The sequence below is a fragment of the Convolutriloba macropyga genome, chromosome 13, assembly GCF_964194025.1.
Source record: "Convolutriloba macropyga chromosome 13, txConMacr16.3, whole genome shotgun sequence".
Lineage (NCBI taxonomy): Eukaryota > Metazoa > Xenacoelomorpha > Acoela > Convolutidae > Convolutriloba > Convolutriloba macropyga.
In genome coordinates, this window is record NC_134480.1 from 38,187,734 (window position 1) to 38,209,311 (window position 21,578).

Genomic DNA, 21,578 nt, shown 5'->3' on the forward strand with positions numbered 1-21,578 from the left:
ACTGCTCACAGGTGAAGCTAAGGCACTAGTTGATGGCTACGGTTGCAACGTTGATTTATAAGCAGCAGCTCTATCAAGACTGCAAGAACATTTTGGCAATTCAAAGAGGATTGTCAATGCTTTTCTGGACAAATTGTCAAACTTTAGAAAGCCATACTTATCAAATCCGGAAAGTTATACACAGTACTCCTCATTTCTTCTAACGCTCGTCGACACCTTTCAACAACTCGGTTTTATTCATGATCTTCACTCCACAATCAACATGAACATAGCTTTAACAAAATTACCAAATCCAGTCAGACTCGAATGGAACCGTTACGTCCTAGAAAAAACCATCATACAGCCATCTTTAAACGCGCTTGCTGAGTGGCTCCTAAACTATGCGAAAGCATGCCGAGATTTACCGACAAACTCAAATTTCCCATCTTCTCAAAACATTGGTGTTCATAAAATGGCTTGGAAAACGTCGCACTCTACTAGAATTAATGAAAATCCGAACCCAAAGCATCAATTTTTGAGTAACAGGGAACAAGGGCAAATTCAGTCTAAGACGAAAGAAAGCGTTAGTTGTCCGAACAATGACAATTGCCAATACCTCTACAAATGCATACATTTCCAAGCACTGAGTCCCCTGAAACGGAGAGATCATGTAATGAAACAAAAGCTTTGTTTCAATTGTTTTAGACATCATCATGTAGATCAATGCAATTCAAAAAACTTCTGCCGCTCAAAGGGCTGCGGCAAAAGACATAACACACTTCTGCACGATAGTTTTATGAACAAAAGCAACTCAAACGTTAAACCAGTGCAGTTTGTTTGAACAGGCCAGGTGGCTTTTGTGGCAGTTCAATTGATAATTGGAAACCAGTCTCTGAAAACATACGCATACCTAGACAACGGTAGCTGTCAAAGTCTACTTCTAAAATCAACAGCAAAAGAACTTGGTCTTAACCTCAAAAAAACAGGTAAAATGTCTATAAGTGGGTATCACACGACTAAGGAAATTGATTGCTCCAAAGTTTGCTTTGACATAAAGCCAATAGATAGCTCAGTCGAACCTGTCAGACTTAATGATATTATGGCAGTACCAGATTTGAACATGTCCGCAGTGAATGTAGCTCAACTAAACGCTTTGTGCAATAATTATGATCATCTCAGTCATATAAATTTTCCTGAACTTGAACGGAACAATGTCTCAATTATTATAGGCATTGACAACTTAGACTTGATTCACTATAAACAAATTATAAAAGGTCCAAAAAATGCCCCATGGGGCGTTGAAACTCCATTAGGCTGGACGTGCGCCGGTAAAACGAATTTAGTTTTCAATGAGTCTACACCTGTACAGTATACTCAGGTGCAAAATTGCCCTAATATGGACGACTCTGTTTTCAAATTAGTCCAAGATTGGATGAAAGTGGAAAATTTGGGCATTGCATCGCCCCGAAAAGCTTTGTCGGAAAACGATAAAAGAGCGATTGAAATTTTAGAGTCCACGACCAAAATTGTTGACGGTCATTATCAAATAGGTCTCCTCTGGAAGCAAGGTGCATTTCTTCCGAACAACAGATGGTTAGCATTAAAACAACTTGACCAATTAGATCAAAAGCTTTCAAAAAATCCGATACTAAAGGAAAAGTACCAGGCTACTCTGGACGCAGACTTGGAAAAAAGATACGTTGTTAAAGTTCATTATTCCGAATGTCTCCTTTTTGCCTCATCACCCAGTGACCAATGAAAATAATTCTGGTAAGGTTTTTAGAGTTGCAAATGCCTCCAGCATTTTCCAGGGTCAGTCCCTCAACTCTAATTTACTGAAAGGGCCAGATCTGCTCAGCAATTTAACTGGTGTCATTATGAGGTTTCGTGAGAATCGAATTGCGCTGTGCGCAGACATAGAACAAATGTTCATGCAGGTGAAAGTTGACCCTGAAGACCGACCCTACTTACGCTTCCTCTGGAAGAACAATGGACGCATAGAGACTTACGAATACACAGGGCATATTTTTCGGGCAACAGATTCACCCTGCATAGCTTCTTACGCGCTCAGAAGATCTGCTCAGGACAATGCAAAAACATATCCAAGTGTTCAAAAGGTTATAGAGCGGAACGTTTACATGGATGATTTGTTTGTTGCCGTATCAAGTCCAAATGAAGCTACAAACATTATCCCTGACACTCGCAAGGTTCTTGCTACTGGTGGCTTCAATCTGACAAAGTGGAATTCAAATAGTCATCAAGTTCTTGGCCTGCTGAATCCGGATATCCGACTTAATCCAGAAACATCCGCACCACAAAGTCAAAAGGTTCTTGGTTTGCCCTGGTTTCCAGAAGCAGATACATTTGTTATAGAGCAAAAATTGTTCCATAAGATCAAACTCGATGAAAAAACGAGTCAGCGTAAACTACTTCGTTTTGTTGCTTCCATCTTTGATCCCTTAGGAATTATCGTCCCCTTTACAATAAGATTCCGCAAAGTTCTCCAAGCAGCATGGAACCACGGTCCAAAATGGGACAAGCCATTACAACTTGATGAGAATTCTGATTTCGAGAATCTGAAAAAAGAACTTTCCTCTTTCAAGGATGTACATCTTCCTCGCAAACTGTTAAACGAGATACCGATTTCATCGATTGAACTACACACGTTCACAGATGCATCCGAGTTAGCATTATCAGCAGTCAGTTATCTACGAATTGAACACATTGACGAATCCGTCTCAGTCGCATTTGTGATCGGTAAAGCAAGAGTTGCGCCAATAAAACGGATGACGATTCCTAATTTGGAACTACAGGCTGCAGTATATGGTGCTCAACTAGCGCAATTTGTCAGAGATGAGATGGATATTGAAATCCATAAACAAGTTTTTTGGTCGGATAGCACGACCGTTTTGTATTGGCTACGGACTCCTGAGATTCGCCATCGGATCTTCATTGCTAACAGACTAGCCAAAATTTTATACGTTTCCTCCGCCCAAGATTGGTTTTACATATCGTCTACCAGAAATCCCGCTGACGATGGTACCCGAGGCTACAACGTTCACCAAATGAATGTCAACTCACGTTGGCTATTAGGTCCATCCTTCTTGTGTCAAAATAAAAACACGTGGCCGAAACAAGATTTACTCTCTGCTCAACATGTTAAAATTATAATGGCAGATCCTCTATAAAGAACTGAAATGCCAAATTGACATATCGCTTTTCAGCAACTGGAATCGTTTGATTAGAGTTGCAGCGCTTTGCTTTTTGTTTGCAGATAAATGCCGGAAAAAGGAATCCAAGTTGTTACTAGCACATTATACAAAAGCTTACAATTACTTGATAAAAAGTGCCCAAAATCAAGATTTTAAATTGGAAATTTCGAACTTAAGAAAAGGTATTGCAGTATCATCTACCAGTAGAATTGTCTCTTTATCACCATACGTCGATCATAACTAGCACTTGCGTGCTCGAGGACGATTGTCTAAAGCATTGAGACTAGAAACTGCGCGCTTCCCGTTGATCCTAGATAGAAATAATCAGAGTGTTAAACTACTGATAAAACATTTTCACCGAACAAACATGCATTGTGGCACAGAACAAACTAGAAGTTTATTAATGGAACTCTATTGGATTCTTAGATGCAGGGCGGTAGTCAAACAAACAGTTAGACAATGTATTCTATGCAGACGTATGATCCAAGAAGTAGCTGCCCCCCAAATGGCTGACCTCCCAGAGTTCAGACTACCAAGAGAAAATCATCACGTTTTCCAAACCACAGGCTTAGACTTCATAGGACCCTTTCCAGTTAAAGAACATGGAAGAAACAGGACTAGATACATACTCCTCTTCACGTGCTTAGTAGTACGCGCTGTCCATCTAGAAGTTGCCGTATACTTGACAACAGATTCAAATTCAACAATCAATTGCATCCGTCGCTTTATAAGCCGTAGAGAAAAACCAAAAAAGTTCTTTTCCGATTGTGGAAAATCTTTTGTTGGATCAAATAACTCTTTGCAATCCAGTATTGCAAGCCTTAGAAATTACCAAGACTTTGCAAGTCACTTGCATCTGATGCAGGTTGAAATTGAGTGGGTGTTTAACCCTCCTGCGGCTCAACACTTCGGTGGAAGTTGGGAACGCCTAGTGCAGATATTCAAGTTATCTCTGTACAAAGTAATTGGGTCAAGAACCCTTTCAGATGACATTTTGTGGACACTGGTATGTGAGATTGAATCCAATATGAATTCTAGACCTCTAACTAATGTCCCGAGTGAAATTAACGATCCTCTGCCTCTCACGCCTAACCACTTTTTACTCGGAAGAGCGTCACTTAACTACCCTCCTGGTCTCTTCGAATCGCAAAAAGTCACCGTGTCCAGGTCATGGAAATCTGCTCAAGAACTAGCCTCGCACTTTTGGAATAGATTTCTTCGCGAATACATCCCTAATCAACAGACAAGGTCGAAGTGGAACAAAACTTCTGAAAACCTCAAGGTAAATGATTTGGTTTGGCTACTTGAAGACTTCACGCAACGAGGTCTCTGGCCTCTTGCAAAAGTTATAGAAATCTACCCCGGTTCAGATGGTGTAGTATGCTCCGTGAAACTGAGAACTCCACATGGTGAGAAAGTAAGACCAGTCATCAAGCTAAGCAAAGTCTTAATAAACAAATGAATTATTTTGTGTTCTCGTTCTCACGAGAAGATGTATACTTTAGTTTTCAATAGGAAAAAGTATAGAATTGTAAGTCAAGTCGTCTCCAAAAGTTGATGCAACCAGTTACATTATTGCAAAGTTTCACATCGATTGTCTAATTTTTGCGATCATTAGTCAAGCATTGTTACCATATTTGCAGTCCGTCCTTTTGTCCCTTTCAGTCGCCCATAAATTTGGTTCCTCCCAAACTTCCTTTTCCAATTATTATATTTGCAATCGATTATCTTATCTTGTCTTATCTTGCTGATTTTACACCGATAGCATACAGTTCAGCAACAATTCGTGACCTTACACTTGGGGCCTAGGATGTCACTGACATGACTTCTTTTGTCGAAAACGAACGGAAGTGATTTTCGACACGAGCCACACAACACAAATTACAATCATACAAAACACTCGCAATCAAAAGAAGCTAATATATTTAATCTAAATCAAAATAACCAACAACATTTTTTATTAGCACTTTCGAACGATAACCCCCACCCAAATTAAGATGTTTTGATAACAAGATTTCATCTCTTCAGCAAACTTTCTTATTGCAGTAACTTGAAGATGGTTGCTTTGAATTCTCTCGTTTTGCTCAACGCTGGCTGCACATTTGCTATTGTATTAACCAGTCGGTTGAAATTTCTGCGTCATTCCCATTGACCGATTGGTTCCTTTTCTTTTGTTGAAGATATTGAGGCCTATCGTTTTTGTTTTTCTGAGGTAAACTCTAAATTCACCTGTTCAGGCCATACTTTATCTTGTTGCTTCAAGCAGGCACTCTCAGTGAGCCATTCACTTCTCTTGAGTTCATCAACATTGATGGCTCCTCTCCCGATGGTTGTTGATGGTTTTGATGGCTCCTAGCTGGATTGTTGATACCACTCACATGATTCCACTGTGAAACGTCAGTAGTATCTAAAACCTCCGCAATTCGATTTGCTACAAACAATTGTTGTTTACGGCGAGAGCTGTGTATCCATTGCAGAACAGTAGTAGAGTCTGTGCAAAAGTTATAACTTTGAATATTTGATTCGTGTTCTTTAACTATCTGTTCTTTCAGCCTCACTGCCTTGATTGCCGCTTGCAGTTCCAACAAGATATTTTCTGCTGAGTTTTCCTTGGGCTGCGAAGGCAGATTTGTCACTGCACAAATTGTATTCCGATGCGTCCGCTAAAAAATTAAGTTCTATTTTTTTCTTAGTTGTGCCGAAGTATCTTCTATCGATGGTGGTTTCCGCAACTTCTTGAAGCTGGTCTTTCCATTTCGGTTAGGGCTATTTGTCCTTCTAGAAATCCAAATATTGTTCCAATCCGTGTAGTAGATCGGGTCCGGCTTACAACTTGTTATTCAGGCATACATTTTTGTATTTTACTGCAGAGTTGCAAACACAGCGAGCATTTCCAGGCTTTTTGGGTCCACAAATGATTGATGTGGCAAAAACCATTCCTTTTTCAGAGTTCGTTTGATTTTCGATATACCGAGGATCTTCACAAATCCCTTTTCAACATCTGTATCAATTGACTGTTCCTACATTTCTTTCAAATTTGGGTCTCGATAGAATCATTGTCCCAGTTAGTAGATCTAATCTTGTGCTGAGCTGTAATTGTTCGGAAGATTAGGTTCCGGTTCACTCCAGAGCTTGCCTACTTTGCACCGCTCGCCTGTAAACGTTGTCGCGCACTCTAAGAACTTCTGGGTTCTCTCTTTGATTGAATTACAACATTTATATGGGAAGCATAGACATCTAGGTCCCAACGGTATTGAATGTTCTCTACCATTTTCACGTCTGCTGTGCTGGCGAAACGACAAACATTTCGTCGTCTGTGGTGCTTCACTGATTACTCATCCTAATTCCGACAATAGAGCGACAGGTTCACTTTGTGCTCCTGTCTTGTAGTATAATGAATTTTGTAGTTCATAGGAATCTTGACCTAGAATTATTCCAACTTCAACCGAATTGAAACTTTTATTCGGAAGTACACTCAAGTTGTTGAAACTTTGTTTCAGTTTGTTGTAGTCATAGTTTTTATTTCCCAATGAAATCGACGTATGTACAAACGCTTCAATTGAATGCACCATTGAATGCAGTCCCCTTAGTTTTTCCCCGCAGAACCTTTTTATCTCTTCAGATCCTTCATTCCGTGTATGCCGGCTATGTTAAAACGTTACCTTGCTAAATTTGGCTTGCAACTTCTTTTTGATTGTTTTGATCAATAAATGACAGTGTTGCAGCACTATCGAGGAAAGCATATGTTTTATCCAATTCCGTCTTGTCTGGATTGAGACGGGAGCCATCTGAAGAAAGCTGGTATTTTCGCTACTTTGATTTATTGTTGCAGCGCTTACGTTGACGGGGTGATTACCCTCGTTCAGTGGGTTTTCTGAATGTAGCGTTTAGTTGTGGTTCTTGAAAGATCCATTTATACCCGATGGGTTGACTTTGCAATACTTGATTGCATGCTTCTTTCCGAGATATCCATAACATAAGCGTTGCTTCCTTGCTGCCAGGTATCGATTTTTAATATCCATGTTCTTGAATATTGGACTGTTCCCAAAACGATGAGTGCCATCAACAAGCGGACATTGATGTGGTAGCTTATCAACTTCCGTTTACAATGTTGGACTTCTTTGCAGATAACCAATTTGTTTTTACTCTTCGAGCACGTTCACAAAGTTAGAGACAGTAACAGAAAAGTGAATTAGGCTTGCTGGTCATGAGGCTTCACTTGATTTGTTTTTCGTAAGCTATCGAGCGCGCATCTATAATTTTATGCGGATTTCTAATTTTTCTTCTAGTATGCTCCAGGCAGCGATTTAAAACTCTCCAGAATATCCCATTCCAAAGATAGCGGATTTTGCTTCGCAAATAAGTAGCGTCTTCAAGTGGTCCTTTTCCGCGGAAATTGGAATCGTGCGTTTAGCTATTGTTGCAATAAACATGCTGGACCATTCAGGCGCTCCCGTGGGTTTCCGTTAAAACTAATCAACTCGAAGTTTGGCAAACTGCTACTGCTTGAATGTCCGATGTTGTTTGCATACGTAGTTTCTGCAAAATATCTCTGTCTTCAACACTTGATGAACGACCCGTATATTATAGATACCGTGAAAAATGCCTATTTTCATTCCGCTAAGGGCTGAACTCAAAATGGGTTTTTGGTCGAGTTGATGGGTTTCGCTCAACGTGTTCGCCGAGACATCTCTCCCTTTTATGATCCAATTTAGAGGCCAATTGTAACGAGCTTTTCTTTTGTTGACTGAGAATGTACATCATTCTTCTCCAGTGTTGTGATTTGCACTTTGTGCTCTAACTCTCTTTCCTGAAATTGATGCTACATCTCCAAATTTTTTATCTGCATTTCCAACCTAAGCTTCTTTCTCTCAAATTGTATTCTTTCGAGTTGCAATTTCGTTTCGAATTCTTTTTTAGAAATCCCTTATTTTTTGTTCAATACTTCATTTCGCTGAGGATGTTTCCAAAACGTTCTTTTTATTTTGATTGTTTCATTGTGCGTTTCGTTTAATGGCTTTCAGTCTCCTGTGGGTCGTGTTGTCTTTTTTTCTGAGAGACAACGGTTTTGATCAGTAGGAATTGAATCATTAACTGGCTGTTCTACTTCATACGCAGAAACATTTTCCTGATTTTGTTGTTTTGACATACGTTTTTTCCGTGAATATATATAGTAACCAATAGTTATTTTAGCGCTTAATGACTTTCTGTTGTTCTGAGCGATATGAATTCAAACCACTCTGTTTGTCATGCAGTTGCTGAACTCGATTGTTGATATATTGTATCTCTTGATAAACTGTTTTGAGTTGGGTGAGTCAGTCTTTGTTCTTTATAATATGGTAACACATTTGTGTTTTTTGTCGCTTTTGTTCTGAGTAGGTCCTAATCTGCTTATCCAGCTTGTTTCTACCCTCTGAATGAGTCATTTTGTTCCGTAGTTCAGGAAGCAGCCTGGTTTTTTTCTGTTGACCTTGTTAATAAGTTACCTTCGGATTTCTCTCAATAAATTGGGCAGCAGTTTGTTTTCCATTGTCCGGGTATGCGGACCCAATGTAACGGCTGATCTTCCAATTTGTTGCTATAAAGAAAATTTTTCACTGACCAGATCGTTTCAGTGGTTCAAAATGTGTCCGGATATCTGTTTTTTTTTTGCAGATCGCTTTTGTAACCGTATATCCGCTTTGTTCCTACCATTACAATTCAGTTCGGAACTAAGTGCTATTCTTAGTTCATTCAGTATCGAATCAGGCTGGATTGCTGCAGATCGCAAAATGCGGAATCCCTATGAGTATGCCAATTATTTCCGTTGGAAAACAAATAGAAGACAAAGATATATGTCTAAGACCTGTCCATGCAAAAAAATTTAAATTTAATCTTATATCAGTTTTGCTTGTTGTACTGACGATTTCAGAAACCAAAAGATTGCATTAGTCACAATTGAAATGCATCTCCAATATCTTAAAGATACAAGACAAAGTAACAAATAATATATTGCTCAAGAACAAATTTCAATACAAGACACATTATCAATTTACTGTTCCAGAAAAATTTAAATGGAAGACACAGTAACACGTTATTTAAAGCTCAAGTAAGTTTATTTTTGCAATCCTTTGCTGCTGTATAGCAAGAAATCCGTTTTCTGTGGCTGCTTCTGCTATGTGGTGTGGTGTAGCTTTTGTTATTTCACTCTTCTCCTCCATATCACGTGACTATGAATACTAATAGCTATAACTAAAACTAGGACTGTTGCGATGAATAAAAAGCAACTAATACAAAAGTGTTTTCCTATCTCAATTTTTTATGCTAATGCATTTTCTGACGATTGTTGTGATAACTAAGCCTCATCAGAGATGGAATTTTAATCAGAAAACATGGGTTTTGATTTTATATGCAATTTTAACAGTTAAATCATTCTTTTCACCGCTTAAATTAGTAACATTGAAAAGAAAACAATCCACTTCTACTAACAGAAAGCAAAAAATATTAAAATTCCATATCAAGGAACCGCAAATGTTACAAAAAATTCTCGCTGCAAAAATGGCGCTGATTTTTTACATGTGATTTGACATATGTTGCGCGGTTTTTAGCCGTGATACTTTATATTTCGCCGTTTTCGATGAGTTCAGTGCTAAAAGCGGAATTCTTACAACCATTCAACGCATTCGCAGCAATACTGGAAAGTTTTTAGCGTTGAAAGCTGGACCCAGATTTGGGAAAAACTTCGAATCATGCATAACTTTTTACTTGAGTGACTAATAATTGTCAATCGTTGTCTAAAATCGCACAGTTCCTAATTCTACCAGCAGTTCAACACCAGTTATTTCTCGCAAACCTTGACAGATGGTAATTTTAGTCCAGAGCCGCAAACTATTTTTATTAAAAACGGTCATTAGCGGTCACAATGGCCCAAATTTCGTACGGTTTTTGTCCAAACCAATGAGAGCTAGGAATTAGAGCAGAAGGCACTGGGAGCAGAGCCGAATTGGAAAAAAAGAGAATCAGGGTCAAATGCTTAAAATTGATTGGGCAAATAATCTGTTTGGTTTACACTAAGTTACAACAAATGTAATAAATGGCGAATTAATTATTTTATATTTCTTTGTCGCTCTGAATTTTTCGCGTGGTGGGTGTGGTGTTTTTTCATTAAAATCACCTCTAAAGTCCTGAGACTAAGATAAACCAATCAGGGCACAGGAAATTCGCCTTTTAGCCTCATTTTATGGCATTCTGCTCTGCGCCCGTTCGGCTCTACCGGCGTCCTCCATTTAATGTTTTTATCTCCAGAATTTCGATTGATGAATACACGACTCAACTTTGGGGTCTATACTGAACTTACCTTTGCAACTGTCATTTCTGATTTCATATCCTAGAGGGCACGTGCACTCATAGGACCCTGGTGTGTTGTAGCAAGTTTGGCTTTCACCAGAGCACAATTGCGCGTCATTAGAACACTCGTCTATGTCTGCGAATAATGAGCAGTGATTAAAACTTCGATGCTAACTCTGGATCTTTTCCGTCTGCCCCCGGGTCGAAGTGTCACCGCCATTCAACGCAACATTGTGTAACATAAGCGGTGAATGCGGTGAAAAAAAACTTTATCGCCTGTAGCAGTGAAATTACATAATTTCACAGCTGAATTTAGCGGTGAAATTACACAAATTCATCGCTTTGAAAAAAGCGTCCGAATTATGTGAGATAAGCGGTGAATGCGGTGAAATTACATAAATTCACCGCTTAACATAGTGGTGAAATAACACAATTTCACCGTTTAGAAAACGCTTCGAATTGTTTTTGTCAAAGAACTAAAGATGCATTTATTAAAAGACGCACGGAAAATTTCATCGTCGAATAATCATACATCTTTTTGAAACTTTTTTAAGCGGCACATTTATGTAATTCCACTACTAGAGTAAGCTGTGAATTTACAAAAAGTCACCCCATTTCACCGCTAAAATTTGTAATTTCATTGCTAATCTTACAAAAATTCAACGCACATGATTTACAGAAAGTAGAGTGAATTTGATATAAATTCAAAACAAATATGCTAGAATTTAGTAAGAGATTGACCAGTGGAAGAAGAAGAAGTGGCTGACATGCAAGAGGTGAGAGGTTCGAATCCGTGTAAGGCCGGTAATAAGTAGTAGGTGGTGAAATGTGGCGACTTTTTGTAAGCTCACCGCATATTAATTTCACCGCGAAATTATGTACAAATTTTGCGGTGAAAAACAACTTTTTTTTTTATCAATATCTTACATATTTTTCCGATTTTTCCTCGACCCCCCCCCCCCGCTCCAGTATTTTACGCATGGAATCCAAGATCTTGCGTGGATTTGGCGTGGATGTAGTGGGTTCGAGCACTGGGCACCTCCAGTTACAGAGCACGTGTCATTATACTTATAAAACCTATGGCACGTGCACTGGGGGGGGGGGGGGCTGGGCAGGGATGGAAATAATCTGCAACCACTAAGTTTTTCCCGGGGTGCACAAACGGAAAGGATTAATTATTTTCTGGAGTAGATACCTTACCAAAAAAAGATTAAAATCTCCGTCAACAAATCCCGAGGTCTTTTTTTAAAGTAGACCTCTTGTCTAGGGCAATGCTCTCAATCAAAAATGCAACACAACCAACAATTATGCAACAAAACCTACAGTTTATATATGTCAAAACCTTTGCAAACTTCGCAATTAAATTGAGCGCTGGATGTTTTTGTTAAGTTAAAAGATTCTTTCATGAAAAATTTGAGAATTATGAATTTGCACGATTTAATCCACAATTCATACAACTTTGAGCTCAATGAACTGCTAAGGCAAGATAAAAGGTGCTGGGTACCTGAGCATGGCTCCACGTTGGTGTCACTGTAATTTTGCATGTTCACTTCGTACCCCGCAGGACAGACACAGTGGTATCCAGGCTCAGTGTTCACACATTGGAAGTGACCACAGTGACCTTCACTGCATTCGTCAATGTCTGATGAAAAATTAGCCCATTATACAAAAAGTATCAAATACTGTCTTAAATCTCTTCTACTGAATCTTTATTTTAGGTAATGGTCGTTTTTAACCACATTTTTTTAGGAGGTCATCAACTTTGACATGTATTTCTCTAGAAGACAATTTTGATCGTTTTTCCTATGTTTCAAAAAATCCTTAAATTATTTCTTTGATTACATTTTTTCATTTTTTTTAGCCCAGTTGTCTGTTATCTTAAGAAACCAAACTTTACTCTTTTTTATCGTTAACTAAGATCTGCAAATCAAACCAAAAGTGTGCCAAAGGTGTCATAACTTAAAAAATTACTAGAGGAGGACCTTGTCAGATACGGTTATTGTAAAGACTGTTTGGTCAAAGGCGGTTAAATAATTAAAAAAATCTAATCGAAAACCAATAGTAGTTGTTTGACCCTACGCGAAGTTCGCTTCCCTATTGGGGGGCCGAGGACTACGCATTTTGAATTCTTAAACTCCAATTGCTATCTTTCGTAAGTAGAGTTGACGTGATACCTACTTACCATTTTAGCTGGACAATTTGAAACGTTGCTTTGTAAGTACTTTCAAAAAATTTTTCTACTTAAAATTCATAATGACAGCTGAGGAATCTTTGTGAAAAAAAATCAAAAATAGTCTAAACGAAATACATTAATTTTTAGAAATCTAGCTACATAAAAGCTGTAAATATCGAGGGCATGAATTTTAGTTACACTAAGCGTGAACCTCAATTACTTTAAGCGCGGATTTTAATTACAAAGCGCGTGGAATGTAATTACTTCTAATTATATTAAATCTTCCAAACGGGTATCCTGTTTTTTCACCCCTATTCTTTTAACCCCCTATATTTTAACCCCGATTTTTTAACCCCTACATCATTTAACCCCTCAATTATTTAACCCCTATATTGTTTCACCCCGATTTTAAGCTTCCTATAATTGAGGATAATTAAGCCTCAATTAATTTTAATTTAATAAATGGAGATTAATATTGGGGTGAAATGACTGAGGTGTAAACATACTTTTCACACCTCAATCATTTTAACCCGATTTTAATCTGTGAACTCATGGATCATAAACGTCAGGGACATAGAGCTAACGACACAATAGTTTAATGCAAAACTATAACAATTAGCGAATTAGTTATCTCAACTAATCCTTAATGGGGCAATTAAGAGCAATTGAAAAGTGGATCGAACTCAAGAACATTTCTTGTTTTATTGCATTGTGAATTCTGCATGATAACTGCCGACTTTGAGTTTACTATTTCTTTAAAAAACAAAGAAATATTGGTTGTAGAAGGCCATGAGTTTCATGTTAAAAGATTAAATAAGTTTACCACTGCTTGGAATTGCTCAAAATATCAAAGTTACAAGTGCCGCGTTTCCGCTTTAACACAAGATGACCAACTAATTCGCGTGAACGGTGAGCACAATCATAGTGCTTCGATTGGAAAGCCAACCACACGAGAAGTTATAAAAGATATTAAAGCCCTGAGTGAAAATCTAACACACGCAGCAGCCGTAGCTTCCGCAATTTTACCAGTAACTGATGTTCTTTCGACCCAGTATGCGTTGCCGTCAATACCAAATTTAATACAAACCTCGCAGCGCTTGAGACAGGTTATACAAACAGTGTCAATTCATGAGCCATCGGACCGGCATTTTGATATAACTGATAAATTTCAAGAGTTTTTGCGGTATGATAGCGGAAAAGATGACCACGAGCGTATTTTAGTTTTCGGCGATCCCTATATGACATCGGTTCTCAAAAGCTCCAAGTTTTGGCTCGGGGTGGGAACGTTTAAACTATCTCTCAAAAACTTCTATCAAATGTATACCCTTCATGTATATGTTCTCGGTATTGCCCCAGCTTGTTTATATGCCCTCCTTCCCAACAAAACGGAAAAAACGTACAGCCGATTACTTGTTGCCTTAGACACCTTTGCCCCAGGTTATAAGCCGGATACGATTCTGTTGGATTTTGAAATTGCCCCTATTATTGCCTTTCAAAAACATCATCCAGCTTCAAGGTTTTTGGGCTGATATTTCCATTTAACTCAAAATTTTGTTAGAAAAATTGGAGAACTTGGACTAAAAAAAGCTGGTGTCAGAAAATCATGAAGTGGCCATGGCGCTTAAAACGATCCCTGCTCTAGCTTTCGAAAAAAATGAGCAAATAGAAAAATCTTTTGAATTGATTGTTGAGGAAATAACTAATGTGGCGGATCAGCAGAAGTTAGATAGCTTCGTTATTGAGAAAATAGACGAGCTTTGTTTATATTTCAATAGAAATTATATCAAGTGTCCACTAGTGAACCGTCCTGCCACATTCCCCCCACAAATATGGAATCAAAGAGACGCAGCCATTGAGGGAATTGCCAGAACAGCCAATGCAATGAGGTCTGGCATTATGGGATACAGGCCTTATTCAGCGGATCCCAACCCGGAATTTGGAAACTTTTGACTAAATTACAAAAAGACGCTGCGGTGCAAAAATTAAAATTTTTGAATGCCTCATCCGGTCACAAATTCCCAAAGAAGAGGAAGTATGAGAATTTGAAAGGGAAAGTGCAAAACTTGATGCAAATTTACAGGGATGAAACTGATATGCAATTTTTAAGGGCTATTGCCAGTTTGATTTAGTTGTGTATTTATTGTGTATTTTATTGTGTTTGTTTTTGTGTAAATTTAAATTCGAAATCCATCTTAATATTTTTGAGTTGGCACCCTCCTTGCGTCCTCATGGAGTTACGTCAAAGCCTCATATCGTGACTTATTAGGGAGTTTGATCCCGGGCGTTAACCCTGTGATGGGACCCCTAATTGGGAACACAGTTTTGCAACATTTAGATATGAAGCTTGCACAGCGTAGCTGCTAGCAAAAATATCAATCTGGATTTCATTGGAAATTCTGTTAATTACACGGTTGAATTATGTTTTGAATTGCTATTTTATGCCTGCCCAGAACGTAGGTTTTAAAATTTAGCTTACAACTTTTCATTTGAAAAGTACCGGTTCTTCCGTCTTCTAGACTAGGACAGTTTTTGAATTTTTTGATTCAAATCAAAGTGCGACATAAAAGAGGTCAGACATGTCAAGTGTTCTTTTTCGATCAAAAGCATTGTTCTAAAAAGCAGTCTCGTCATTATTCTTTGATTTGAAACAAACGCAAGCTGTTCAATGCCGCACTCTTGAAGGTCAGTAGTTTTGTGTACTTTGAACTTTAGCTTTGCTAATTGTTCTTTTGGATGCCGAAATAGATAAAAGATTTCGGTGTTAAACCGATTTCGGGGTGAATAAATTGCGGGGTTAAATGACTGAGGGGTGATTATATACGGGGTGAAATTATAGGGGGTTAAATAAATCGGGGTGAAAAGAAGTAGAACCTTCCAAACGTACTTACGTTGAGAGCGTGAAATCTAATGACCACTTTCCGTAACAGTTTCTTTGTTGTGAACTCTGCTCACGTTTTCTTGCTTATATGTTTCAAAAGCCGGCAGTTAATATTAAGGTAACCGCTGTTAACAAGGGTTAATCAAGAATGCATTTTCTAAGACTGGTTCTGAGATTCACTCACGAATCAATGCAAATTTGCACCATAATTGCATGGTCTAACTACTCCTAATGACGATAATCACCAAAGTTTAAAATACGGTTAAAACAATCATACTATGTTTAACAGAAGTTTTTTAAACAGAAGTTTTAACAGAGGTCGAAAATAGTAAAAGGCCTACTCTAGATTATAATTTTTGGCTTATGTTGTGCATGAGAGGATATCCCCTCTGTTTTTCGATTAGAATGGGGGTGATAACTAAGGGAAGAGTTGAATATAAAGGTGCTGTTTTAAAATTTATAATAAGCATTATAAATTTCACAACTTAGTATGTGTTGCCATGTCTTAAGACATGGCAACACATACTAAGTTGTGAAATTTATAATGCTTATTATAAATTTTAAAACAGCACCTTTGCCATGGTTAATTTTATTAGTTATCTTGCAAAGATCTTGCAAGTTAGAACAAATCCTGATATTTGCTTAGTACGTACCAAGTCAAAATCTTGACAACATTTACATTGTTTTAGCGTGTATCAAGGTGTATGAAGTTCAGTTGATAAGGTTATTTTGAAAAAATGAATTCAGAAGGTTTTACTGTGTAATTAAAACAGCGTAAGGATAAATATTTCATTTCAACTCCGCGCCTAAAACTTCAAAATGAATTCTTCTTCAAATGTTCAAAATTATTGCTGAATTATTTTCAAATGTTTTCACCCTAATAAAAGACAGAATCAGCTGTAAAATCGTCTGTCTACTATTTTTCCCTGGCTATTGTTGGTGAATAAATTCCTCACTTTTCAACAACGGTATTTTCGAATCCGTCTTCATAACTTTGATTTGAGACAGTTGCAAAAGATCTAAAAGTATACCGATGCAGGCTGGTTCGTCGGATGACAGTTGAAATCCATCATCGCAGACACACTCGTAAGAACCCACTGTATTCTCACACCACATGTTGGTCGAATTGCAAAGACTCATATCGGATCCACATTCGTCAACTTCTGAACAATGATCAACTTGTTACCACACCACACAGTTTTTTTATATTACTGCCAACCTAACTCCCCCCCTCCCGTTTACCTAAACCTCCACGTCGTCAAGTGAACAACCAGTGAATAAAGTGTGAAAATTCAATAGGCCTCTTCTCCGTGTGTTTTGTTTGCTTCACATTTGAGTTCAATTTTGTAAAGTATTCTCACAGATAAACAAAAGCAAATAAAACAGTGGTCGGGTCCTTAACATTAGACCCCATCACCTCAAAATAGGACTACTTATGTACGGTACTTGGCGGAGGGGAGGGGGACGTCTGTACTCATCCAAGCTGACCTCCTATTGCTCTTGTTGTTCCGAGCCACCTTGGCGTGGGAGGAACTATATACTCAAATGGGTTTTTTTGTTTCGCCAATTTTCGCTGATTGATAAATTAATCGGAGAGATTTATGTGTGGTAACATCAAAAAGCCCGTCCAGCTTGCGTAGAATAGAGAATCAAAAAATTTTTTTTGATTTGGTTTGTGCACAGAGTTATCGAGGTTTCAGGTTTTTCGAACATTCGAAAAACTTTCAAAATTGTCAACAAAAATGTAAATGATTTTAATCTTAAAGACAGAACAATGTTTCTGAACAGCTTGATCCAGAATTTTCAATAGCTTTTTGGCTAAATTTTTCAAAATTTAGCCGTTTTTCCTACAAAAATGCTTTTCTATAGCAAATTTATCTTCTCAAACTTCAACAATGGAAATTTTTATTTTTGCTTGCTATGGGTTGTTCTGAAATAAATTCTTCATCGGTTTTTTTTCAATTTAACTCAATAGTTATCAAAAATTCCTCAATTACTTTTGATGAATTGATTTTTTTTTCGTAAAATTATGTATTTTGCTAACATTCGGAACAAATATCTGTTTCAAACAACAATATCAGGGCCAGCTTTCATCCAATCAGTTGATCTAAGTGCATAGGTCGCTGTTTTCTGTTTCTTTAATTTTTATATTTATTTTCGTTTTTTTTCTTTTAAGTTAATTACCAGATTGTTATTATTCCGGAAAGATTTCATTTTATTGCTCAATTACCGACAAATCGTTTTTACGTACAAATGAGGCCAGTGATTATATATAATATTCACTAAGAAATTGAAATTTTTTGGTTTCTACACTTGTTTGCGTAAAATTGTTTTTTTTTTTGTATTTTTGGTTTGTTGGTATTTCGTAGTCATCAGACGTAGTCTCGCTTATGAAACGTCCAACTGACCTCCTATTGAATAAAAAAAACAAAATCTATCAATTTTCCCTAAATGAAAGCTAATTGTTCTTTTGTTTTTCAAATATATTTTTTTCTCAAAACAAAAAAGTTCGAGCTTTTTGAGCTTTTGCCATATTTGTATCTTATTTCAGCCCACTTGTTGCTCAATACCATCAAAGAGATTGCATAAACTTTTTAGTGAATAAAGGTTTTGTAGTTACTGCGCTTAATATTTTCGGAAAAGGTTTTGGCTTTGAGATTAAGAGTTTTCTCTTTTTTTTTCACTTTTGTGCATTCGTCAGTTTTTTAATTTCTGCACAATTGATTTTTTTCCTTCAGTTACATGTTTAGGCTGAAGGCTGGGACGAAAATCACAACAACGCCGTTGAAAGCGCATTTGAACAAACCTATGATTCTTAGTCAAAAGGCAATGGTTTTAACCGCCGTCCATATGTTGTGCTCTTTGTAGTCATATTCTATATTCTGGATGATGACAGTCCTCTAACTTCCAAGGGTGTGTGCGTCCATGAAAAGATGTCTTCGTGACTTTGTTTTGTTTGTTTCCATAATATCATTTTTTAACATATCTTGCATTTTCTTCTTATTTTCTTAATTCTGTTAACTTGCAGCTTCATTTTATCATTAACACCTTGCATATTTTTGAGAACTTAAATATAATTTTAAAATAGCCTTTTAATGCTTGAAATAATGGTTTCTGGTTTGGATTCTAGGAGTGCCCTGTTAAAACTTTTTGTGATTTAGGAAATTTTGCCCATATTTGAGATTTGATTTCGGGTGTTTTGTCAGATTAGCAATCCAAACTCAAGTCCTATTGGGACTGAACGCAGGATCAATTAAATATATGTAATTTTAGCTATGTCAAAACTTAGGTTTTTAATGGATTGGACAATGATTTTAAAAAAAATGTTTATCAAAATTTTCCTTGTTTTTGGCATTTGTTTTCCTTTTATTGGTCACAAAACATAATCTGGATAATGAGAGGTATCAATGACTTCTTCTGGAGTACAAATGCACGCATTTAACTATTTCAGTTGATAAATAATGGTTTTCATTACTTTTCTATTTGATTTTGTTTGTCCTTTCTCGTATTCTTTTTAATGGCATATCTCATCACAAACGCACAATATCGAGCCTCCTTGTTTGTTAATGAAATTATTTGAAGCATTCTCAAAATATCTAATATCTTTTCTGCTTGAAATATAACAAAGAATCTCAAAATTTCCAAGTCTGTAAGTAAATAAATTATAGTACAAGCCGATTGTTTTTAGATTAAAATTCTTCATTTTATATTTAATGGTATTTATAACCAAGTAGTAACTGCAGATTTTCCTGAATTACTTGTAGCCTGAATTCTGACTTCATCTGTTTTTCGTAGACCAGTTTTTCTTTGGGTATAACCCCTACTAATTTTATAAAAATTCAACAATTTCTTGGGCTTAATTGACCCTCGTCCAGTTTTTATTCAAATACCAGATTTTTTGCTGCAAGGGGTGTGATCACACTGCAGCAATTTTCAATTGTTTGTTTTTATCGAAATTTTTTTCACCAATATGTTCCACCATAGCATCATTTTCCATTTCACAATTAAGTTGTTTTCAAAAATTAAACGTAATCAATCAAAACGGTGTTTGATCCCTTTTCATTTATATTGATGTGCATCTTTGTAACTTTCAGTATCTCTGCAGTATCTTCTCCAGTATTGTAAAATTTTAGTTGGTCAGTTTAGCGCGAACTAATCCAATCATTAAAATTAGAGTTGAATCCTTTTTTTCGATTCTCACTTGGTGCTCACAGTTGTTTGAAACCTAACCCCGAACCACCAAATTAAAAAAAAATCAGGAATGAAATTTGAGAAGAGTTGAGTGATTCTTTTTATCTTTCGCTGAGTCTAGTTTAAGGTTTTTGCTATCCGCCTGTTATTACTCATTAGCTTGCATTCGTTTCTTTCAATTTTTTGTTCTGTGTTTTGAATCTTGTAGCTTTTTTAAGTTAAACCATCCTAAAATTTCTACCGAGAGTGCTTCAACAATTCAACTTTGGCGTTTCTGTAATACAACGACTGGAATAGTTGAAAAAAATTTGTGAATATTATCTTCTTTTAGTGTAATTGATGAGATATCCTGTTCGAATCTGAATGTCAAAATCGGATTAGGTAACAGGGCTCATTAGATCTTATTTAAGGAGCCGTGCAAGCTTCCTACTAAAGTTTTTTCTGCAACATAAGACTGTCATATTTTGACCGGGTCATCAGTATCGTGCAGAAACGTAATCTGTTGTCACTGAAAACCGAATGATTTTATGCGATTTGATGCGGACTTAATTTGTTTTAATGATTCGATCTAATTTTCTAAAGATACTTTCAACTAAGGAATATAAATGGATCAAAGATCCCACGAAAAAAGCTTTCAGAATCTGCCGGTTTCTATCTAAAGACACAAACGGACATTTTGAGTACCTTCTTTCTTTTTGAGCATAATTTTGCATAGTTGGAGTGAGATTGATTTGTTTTATTGATCACTCTCAGTGGCCGCGTTTTTTTAAGTAAAACTTATAAATGGTAACCCATTTGTAAGCTGTTCATAATTGGTAATAGTCCTTTGTTTATTTTGTGAATGAAAATGGATTGAATATTTGTTCCAGTCCCCAAAAAACTTAGAGGGCTAGAGGGGGCTGCAGAAACTATATGCTCAACATTTTTAGTTCTCTCAATTTTGGTCGGCTGATTTATTTACCGTAGAGATTTATTAGTGCGAAAGACTTTTTAATATAGGGTTGTTGGTAGTTTTTTTCCAAAACCAAGGGAATGGTATAGTTGGAAGATTTTTCAAATTTTGCGGTCATTTCTGATCAATTTCAATAACTTCTGTGCACGTTTGTTTTTATTTTCGAGTAATAAAATGTTTCAATAGTCACTTTTTAATAAATGTAATCGATTGCCGCAGCTATTTGATTTTTATTTGCTTCTTTTTGACGCTATGGTGTCATTGAGATGACGAATAACTGTGTTGTTTGTAGTCGTAAAGGGAGTTCGAAGCTTGAGTTTTTTCAACGTTCTCTCATAGTCGAGTGAGAAATTTTATTTGGAAATTTTATCGGTTTCTCACCTATAAGTTTTAACGCTTGAAGCAACTTGTCTTTTAATTTTGTGTTGTTTCTGTTTTTCTCAAATTTTCTTGCGAAGGCAAAAAAATGTATTGCATTTGCTTTAAAATAAGAGGACATTCTAAACCTGAAAAAACAGTTGATTTTTAATAACATTTATTCTCCTTGCGTTCATAAGGTAATCGTGCTTTTTAGAACTTGCTCTTTTTGACAATATGAATTACGTTGAATAATGACAGATTACAGTGGCTTACCATTGAATTTTTTTGAACCTGTGTTGTTCTTTAGCAAGCGATTTGATTTTTTTCTTACTATGATCTTCTTTTTTCAAGAAAACATTAGTCCTTTTCGAAGTTTGTCCCAGAGAGCCTAAATGTATCTAATTAAAATGTATCCAGAGAGCCTACGTGTGTCTAATTGAAAATTTCAAGTTATATTAATTGGTTTGAATGATTTTGACTTTTCTTTTTCAAAAAATTGATTAGTGT

The 21,578-nt window shown here is 36.8% G+C and overlaps 1 protein-coding gene across 1 annotated transcript in view; it reads right to left on the reverse strand.

The window, feature by feature from the left end:
* LOC142352182 (uncharacterized) overlaps window positions 1–10,626 on the reverse strand; it is a 33,456-nt gene extending 22,830 nt beyond the window's left edge. The window contains exon 1 of the mRNA XM_075404593.1: window positions 10,528–10,626. The gene's annotated coding sequence lies outside the window, so the exon portion shown is untranslated. The remainder of the gene's footprint in view (window positions 1–10,527) is intronic.
* Between the last annotated feature and the right edge of the window lie 10,952 nt (window positions 10,627–21,578).